Genomic DNA, 9,061 nt, shown 5'->3' with positions numbered 1-9,061 from the left:
GCTATGTCATGACTTACCTGGACCACCTATTGAGATGTGCCTTTTGTTAAGTAAATGAGGTGCTAAATTAGTTGAAAAGGAGACTGGAGTGCCACTTTAGGGAAGGTATATCTGCTGGCCATAGCATTGGGCTAATAACCTGGTCCCAGATCTGTTTGTGCTGTATAGCAAACTTCCTTAATAATGCAAATAGTAGAATCAGGGTGCACGTGTAAAAAACTAAAGAAAACAAAAGAGCATTTTCATTTGATTGAATTCATGATCTAATCCAACCCTGACGTTTTGACTGCTGCCTTTTTTAAAAGGGATGCTGGTGCACAACATGTTAATGACCATAGGAGTTGGTTCTACAGCACAACAGCAACTTATGCTGATATCGGATCAGCTCTTCCTTGTCCATGTAGACTTATTATTTATAATCTAAAATGCAAAACTGATCCTAAATCAACACTCCTAATCTGAGACGCTTGTTTCATACCACCCCAGGCTAGTAGGCTGAGAAAAGTGGCTTAAAAACTTGCACTAACGACTAAGGTTTGAAGGCTGTACATGTACACCATGTCCCTGGAACCCTAACACCATGTCTTAGTTTTACACAGGTCCCTGCAGAGTTCTGCAGTATTGCTTAACGAGCTAAGACCAGAGCCTCAGCCAGCCCTGAGGTCATTAGCCAAGCTAGATCAATAGGGAGCTACTGAAAAAAAAAAAATATATATATATATATATATATATAACAGCAAGGAACGTGTGCCACTCCGTGTTGCCCTCATCACTTCAGCAGACCTGGGTGCATTCCAAATGTCACCCTGTTCCCTGCATAGTGCACTATTTTTGACCAGAGACCTATGAACCCTGGTCAAAAGTAGTGAAAAGGGTGCCATTTGGGACACAATGTTGGTATTGATCTCTTTCCGGTCTGCTGTATATCACTCTCCTAATGAACTCACCCATGCACCTAAGGTCACAGATAAATACTATGCTATGAGGACTACATTTTTCATCCCCAGTCCATGTGACCAATCATCTCGGAGGAAAATGGAAGATGTCTCTGTTATTGTTGTAAATGGTGTTGGACTTCAGAGACGGGAGTCCAGGAAAAGTATGTTTGGCTGGCTGTAGTGTTTTAAACTTTAAAGGGTGTTCCACTTGTTTGAAGTCTTATCCCTGATACATATGTATTTCACCTACTTAGGTATTTGATAATAATATTGTGTTTTGTCAGAATCATAGTATGACACTATGTATACTACAATATGTGCACTATATGTACATATTTGTGAATAATATGTACATTATAAAACACTATAATCACACTATGATGAAACCCTATTCATTCTGAAAATATGTCTGAACCAGTGTACACCCTAATCCAATTCATATGACAAAAATTATATTTATTATGTTATATAACAACAAAATTAAACTGACCAAAATGAACTAACTTTTCATAAATCTAATCAAATATAATATACAGCAAATTACAGTAATCACAGACATGTTGTTCTAAATGATTGTCTAATAACGATAAGAATGGTTTCAAATATACAGCTACAGACGTATAGTGAATAATACTGCTATACATAAATGTTATCTACCAAGATTCATATAGCTGGGCAGTTAAATGCCTCAGAATGTGAAAATCAACTGTAATTTCATTATATTAGATTGTATTAGTCACGTGCATAGGGTCGCAGATTTAGTTGCAGGGTACAGGGAAATTCTTAAGCTCAGAGGTCTATGTGAATGAAACAATAAAAAAATATATATAAATTAATAAATTGTATTTTTAAATACATATTTACAACTATAACAATGATAAATGTTCATTGGGGTGGGGGCAGGATAAATGTCTGTTACTATTAGTAATAGTTGTAACATGAAAGTGGTGGCCATTAGAATGGTTCCCCCAGGTCTAATCGAATCTCCCTGTCCATACATTTTATCTCAATGGCATTTGAGGCCTCTGTTAGTGAGCCTTTGTGTGCTTGCTTTGGTAAATGTGTGTGTGTGTGTGTGTGTGTGTGTGTGTGTGTGTGTGTGTGTGTGTGTGTGTGTGTGTATCAGGACAGCTCCGGGCCTTGACATTTCTCAGTATCTCGGTATGATATAATCACCCTCACTTGCCCAGGTCCCCATCACATGACATGGGCACAGGGCTTCCTAGTGCCCCAGGCCACTCAGAGACAGGAAAACACGTGAACCGGGTCAGCACTGTGTGAAATGGCTTTCATTACGGTTCAAATCTCTATTTTCCACCACAGAAAGGCCTGTGAAAACACCCTGTTCCTGGGTATGTTCCCTAGTCCAAGGGGGAAACTGACATGGGCGAAGGTCAACCAGAGGGCACTGATGCTAGTATTTATGCTTTGGACACATAATGTGATGTTACTAATGTTCTCCAAGGGTAGGATGATGGGGTTTATTGATATGACCACTGATTGGTGTTTATTGACAGTTGTGTTGCCGTGTGATCTTTGGGGGCAATGTTGAACTTGTTTATGACCATATATGGGCTTACAGTGCATTTTGTTACGTTACAGCCTTATTTTTAAATGAATGAAGAAAAAAAAATGTCCTCATCAATCGACACAATAATGTATGCACATTTGTAAAAAATTAAAACCTGAAATATCACATTTACGTAAGTATTCATACCCTTACTCAGTACTTTGTTGAAGCACCTTTGGAAGCGATTACAGCCCCGAATCTTCTTGGGTATACGCTACAAGCTTGGCACACCTGTATTTGGGGAGTTTCTCCCATTCTTCTCTGCAGATCCTCTCAAGCTCTGTCAGGTTGGATGGGGAGCGTCGCTGCTCAGGTATTTTCAGGTCTCTTGCTCGGGTTCAAGTCCGGGCTCTGGTTGGTCCACTCAAGGACATTGTGACTTGTCCCGAAGCAACTCCTGCGTTGTCTTGGCTGTGTGCTTAGGGTAGTTGCCATATTGGAAGGTGAACCATCGACGCAGTCTGAGGTCCTGAGCACTCTGGAGCAGGTTTTCATCAATGATCTCTCTGTACTTTGCTCCGTTCATCTTTCCCTTGACCCTGACTAGTCTCCCAGTTCCTGCCTCTGAAAAACATCCCCACAGCATGATGCTGCCTCCACCATGCTTCACCGTAGAGATGGTTTTGGCCAGGTGATGAGCAGTGCCTAGTTTCCTCCAGACGTGACCCTTGGCCTTCTCCCATCTCCACAGAGGAACTCTGGAGCTCTGTCAGACTGACCATCGAGTTCTTGGTCACCTCCCTGACCAAGGCCTTTCTCCCCCAATTGCTCAGTTTGGCCGGGCGGCGAGCTCTAGGAAGAGTATTGGTAAATCCAAACTTCTTCCGTTTAAGAATGATGGAGGCCACTGCAGGCATTTTCTGGTACCCTTCCAAAGATTGGGGCGGCAGGTAGCCTAGTGGTTAGAGCGTTGGACTAGTAACCGAAAGGTTGCAAGATCGAATCCCCGAGCTGACAAAGTAAAGAAAATCTGTCGTTCTGCCTCTGAACAAGGCAGTTAACCCACTGTACCTTGGCTGTCATTGGAAATAAGAATTTATTTTAAATTAACTGACTTGTCTAGTTAAATAAAGATATAAATAGCAGCTCTATGGACAATTCCATCAACCTCATGGCTTGGTTTTTGCTCTGACATGCACTGTCAACTGTGGGACCTTATCTAGACAGGTGTGTGCCTTTCCAAATCATGTCCAATCAATTGAATGTACCACAGATGGACTCCAATCAAGTTGGCGAAACATCTCAAGGATGATCAATTGAAACAGGATGCACCTGAGCTCAATTTAGAGTCTCATAGCAAAGGGTCTAAATACTTACGTAAATATGGTATTTCTGGGGTTTTTTTTTTACATTTGCAGAAAATTCTGATTTTGTCAGACAACACAGGCAGGCAGCTCTATAGAGATGAGATGATGACATGGAATGAAATAATAAAGTAATCAAATAAACAAATCTAATATACACAACTGAAATATTTAGTTAAAGTAACATGAATAAATTATGGTTAATAAGTGATAAGCTGTAATATGCAGTCAATACCATCACGGAACTCTTATTAATTGTTTTATTCTTTGTTGTTATGGCATTCAACCCACATAATGCATAGTTCATTTAATATTAAAAAATTACCCGAAACCAAAAATGAAAACATGATAAATTTTTTTCGCATTGAAACCGAACCAACCTCAAAAAGCACTAACCACTCAGCACGGGAATAGATGGAAGATTTCTTCATCAATAAGTGCATCGATGACGTTGTCCCCACAGTGACTGTACGTACATACCCCAACCAGAAGTAATAGATTACAGGCAACATCTGCACTGAGGTAAAGAGCTGCCGCTTTCAATGAGCGGGACTCCAACCCGGAAGCTTATAAGAAATCCCGCTATGCCCTCCAACGAACCATCAAACAGGCAAACTGTCTAGACAGGAATAAGATCGGATCGTACTACACCTGCGCCGATGCTCGTCAGGTGTGTGCAAGGCTTGCAAACTATTAAAGACTACAAAGGGAAGCACAGCCTAGAGCTGCCCAGTGACACAAGCCTACTAGACGAGCTAAATTACTTTCATGCTCGCTTTGAGGCAAGTAACAATGAAACATGCATGAGAGCATCAGCTGTTCCGGACGACTGTGTGATCACGCTCTCCGCAGCCGATGTGAGTAAGACCTTTAAAAAGGTCAACATTCACAAGGCCGCAGGGCCAGACAGATTACCAGGACGTGTACTCCGAGCATGTGCTGACCAACTGGCAAGTGTCTTCACTGACAGTTTCAACCTCTCCCTGCCTGGATCTGTAATACCAACATGTTTCAAGCAGACCACCATTGTCCCTGTGCCCAAGAACACTAAGGTAACCTGCCTAAATGACTACCGACGCATAGCACTTACGTCTGTAGCCATGAAGTGCTTTGAAAGGCTGGTCATGGCTCACATCAACACCATTATCCCAGAAACCCTAGACCCACTCCAATTTGCATACTGCCCCAACAGATCCACAGATGATGCAATCTCTGTTGCACTCCACACTGCCCTTTCACACCTGGACAAAATGAACACCTATGTGAGAATGCTATTCATTGACTACAGTTCAGCATTCAACACCATAGTTCCCTCAAAGCTCATCACTAAGCTAAGGACCCTGGGACTAAACACCTCTCTGTCACGACTTCCGCCGAAGTCGGTCCCTCTCCTTGTTCAGGCGAAGTTCGGCGGTCGACGTCACCGGCCATCTAGCTACCGCCAATCCACTTTTCATTTTCCATTCGTTTTGCCTTAGTCTTACACACCTGGTTTCACTCACCCAATTACCTGTTTATTATTTAACCCTCTGTTCCCCATGTTTGGTTGTGAGTGATTGTTTGTTGTATTGTGGTCCGTATTGTGGGCTTGGTAATCCTCTTGTATTTTGATGACTTTGAGTAAAGTTACTTTTATTTACTCATCTCTGCTGTCCTGCGCCTGACTCATCTGCACCAGCTACACATAGATCCTTACACTCTCTCTGAAACTGGATCCTGGACTTCCTGACGTGCCGCCCCCAGGTCGTAAGGGTAGGTAACAACACATCCGCCACGCTGATCCTCAACACGGGGGCCCCTCAGGGGTGCGTGCTCAGTCCCCTCCTGTACTCCCTTTTCACTCATGACTGCACGGCCAGGCATGACTCCAACACCATCATTAAGTTTGCCGATGACACAACAGTGGTCGGCCTGATCACCGACAACGACGAGACAGCCTATAGGGAGGAGGTCAGAGACTTGGTCGTGTGGTGCCAGGACAACCATCTCTCCCTCAACGTGATCAAGACAAAGGAGATGATTGTGACTACAGGAAGAGGAGGATCGAGCACGCTCCCATTCTCATCGATGGGGCTGTAGTGGAGCAGGTTGAGAGCTTCAAGTTCCTTGGTGTCCACATCACCAACAAACCAACATGGTCCAAGCACACCAATACAGTCATGAAGAGGGCACAACAAAACCTATTCCCCCTCAGGAGACTGACAAGATTTGGCATGGGTCCTCAGATCCTGAAAAGGTTCTACAGCTGCACCATCGAGAGCATCCTGACGGGTTGCATCACCCCCTGGTATGGCAACTGCTCAGCCTCCCACCGCAAGGCACTACAGAGTGTTGGGCGTACAGCCCAGTACATCACCAGGGCCAAGCTTTCTGCCATCCAGGACCTCTATACAAGGCAGTGTCAGATGAAGGCCCAAAAAATTGTCAAAGACTCCAGCCACCCTTGTCATAGAATGTTCTCTCTGCTACCGCACGGCAAGCTGTACTGGAGCACCAAGTCTAGATCCAAAAGACTTCTAAACAGCTTCTACCCCCAAGCCATAAGACTCCTGAACATCTAATGAAATGGCTACCCAGACTAATCAAATGGCTACCCAGATTGCATTAACAAAATTATTTGTTATTTTTATTTCTTTTTTGGTTGGTATTTTTCTTAGAACTGCATTGTTGGTTAAGGGCTTGTTTGTAAGCATTTCACTGTAAGGTCAACACCTGTTATATTCGACGCTTTTGACAAATACAATTTGATTTGATTTGAAGAGAGAGGCTAGAGTTTTTTTGCTAGATATTAGGCCACTCATTAGCTAAATATTACGGGCTAAAAATATTTACCTGTCAAAGTGCAAGAAAAAAAGTTGGATCTGAGCATTCCTCCAAGCTGCACTCTGCAGCAGACGGGCACGCAAAGCTCTACTATTGATTGGCCTACGATTTCAGACAGTAACATTTTTTACCTAGGCTACAACAACACAGTGCAATGAGGAGAGTATTATTATTATCAAGTGAGCAGGGCTGGTTTAATGTAGGGGCTTGCCGGGGCTGAAGCCCCTGGGCTCAGGCCCGTGGGGGCCCAAGAGACAGCAAGAAAAGTGTGAAAGAATATACACTAAATGTATACATTATAAATGTAATATATATATATTTCACTTTTTTTTACTGCAACCGTCAACCACAGGAGGATTAATTTCTATTTTCTTATTTGAGCTGTTCTTACCATAATATGGACTTGGTCTTTTACAAAATAGGGCTATCTTCTGTATACCACCCCTGTATACCATCTTCTGTATACCACAACACAACTGATTGGCTCAAACGCATTAAGAAGGAAAGAAATTCCACAAATTCACTTTTAAGAAGGCACACCTGTTAATTGAGATGCATTCCAGGTGACTACCTCATGAAGCTGGTTGAGAGAATGCCAAGAGTGTGAAAAGCTGTCATCATGGCAAAGGGTGATAAAATATATTTTGATGCGTTTAACAATTTTGGTTACTACATGGTTCCATATGTGTTATTTCATAGTTTTGATGTCTTCACTATTATTCTACAATGTAGAAAATAGTAAAAATAAAGAAAAACCCTTGAATGCGTTGGTGTTCTAAAACCTTTGACCGGTAGTGTATATATATATATATATCCATTGATATTTAAGAATATAACTTATAAATTATAAATGTCTCATGAGCTTAGTTCAACAGTCACACTCCATGAGACCCAAAATATAAGCTTATTTTTCTCCAATGTTTGTAAACATTGTAAATGTAAACAAACACTGTATAGCCTCATAACATGGTTAAGACAAAAAAAATTATATCATGGATGGTCAGTCGTTGCATCCATAGCTATTTCTACTAATCTGAGATTGGTTACATTTCTCCAGGCCCATCCCACAGCTTTTTACCAAAACAGAGGTGGGGCGTCCATTTTGTTATTGTTTCATCTGTGGATTTGCCCTTTAAAGCTGCATATTATCAAGATATCAAAGTCTCACCAACAGAAAGGTAAACAATAGGCCTATAGCAAATGCAGCATATGGAAATAATTGTTCACATGTAAATAGCACTTTTCAGCAGTGCTCAAAGCATGCCATTCCATGAGCGCAGCATTTGTTTTTTAACTCAAATCAATGAGCCCAATCAGTCGTCCATGACAACAAAATCACAAACAACAGAGTAGGGCTGGCTAATAAGTCCTTAGTTTTGGGGTCATGCTCGGGTAAAACAATTTGTCTAATCTATACTTCCATATTTCCAAGTCCTGTTCTTGAAGATTAAGGGGTATAACATTTATTGGAATGACTGACATTCTGATAGACCTTGGTTTTTAAAGTAGAGATATAATTTAATCGTATTATAATATTTATTTGAAAGCGATGGGTTAGAAGAAGCCTACATAACCAACCCATAAAGTAAAATTTTACATCCATGTATGATTTATCCTGCAATAGTTCAATTGGTAACATACATTTTTGTCTTCTTCTAATGCATCTTAAGGGGAAAGTAATCTAAAAGTAACAGAATGTAATCAGATTGTTACTGAGTTTGGGTAATCCAAAAGTTACGTTACTGATTACAATTTTGGATAACAGTAACAGTAACTGTAACGGATTACATTTAGAAAGTAACCTACCCAACCCTGAAATTAAATAGTAACATAAGATGAATTTTAAAAAATACCCAAGAATGAAGCTATATACAGGGAGTACCATACAGCATAGACCTGATTATCCAGACATTTGGATAAGTTATGGGTCCATTCTCGACTGTTTATAAGGTCCAGAAAGTTACATTAGCAAGTTACTCATTATGGTGTATTTTGATCACACTATCGCACTCCACATTCCATTGAACTTTTCTAGACTCTCTTCAGCGTACAGAGACTGCAAGAAACTCTTTAATTACTGTGAAGATTAATGTTTCCCGAGTTGTTAGTTGTCTTGAAAGCACTGAAGTCGGAAGTCAGAGATTTCAGAGTTCCCAGTTGTTTTTGAACGCAGCATTTCTGTTGTGCGCTAGCTCCCTACATCATCACTACAAGCGCTATTTTATTCGCCAGATACTCTACATGCCCATGTGCTGGATAGGCCAAGTACAAAGAGGGACTGATCGAACAGCCAATGGAAAGGCACAATTGAAATGCCCACCCAGCTAGGCTCATCAAAGAGAAGAATGAGTGAGAGAGAAGGGTTGTACACCAAAGTTACACATAATAATAAGTAATTCCAAAATGTTGACAAATGCTAACATTTA

This window comes from Salmo salar, chromosome 02 (genome assembly GCF_965601325.2).
Source record: "Salmo salar chromosome 02, fSalSal1, whole genome shotgun sequence".
Classification (NCBI taxonomy): domain Eukaryota; kingdom Metazoa; phylum Chordata; class Actinopteri; order Salmoniformes; family Salmonidae; genus Salmo; species Salmo salar.
The sequence above is the reverse complement of the archived record's forward strand: the minus strand, read 5'-3'. Positions refer to the sequence as shown.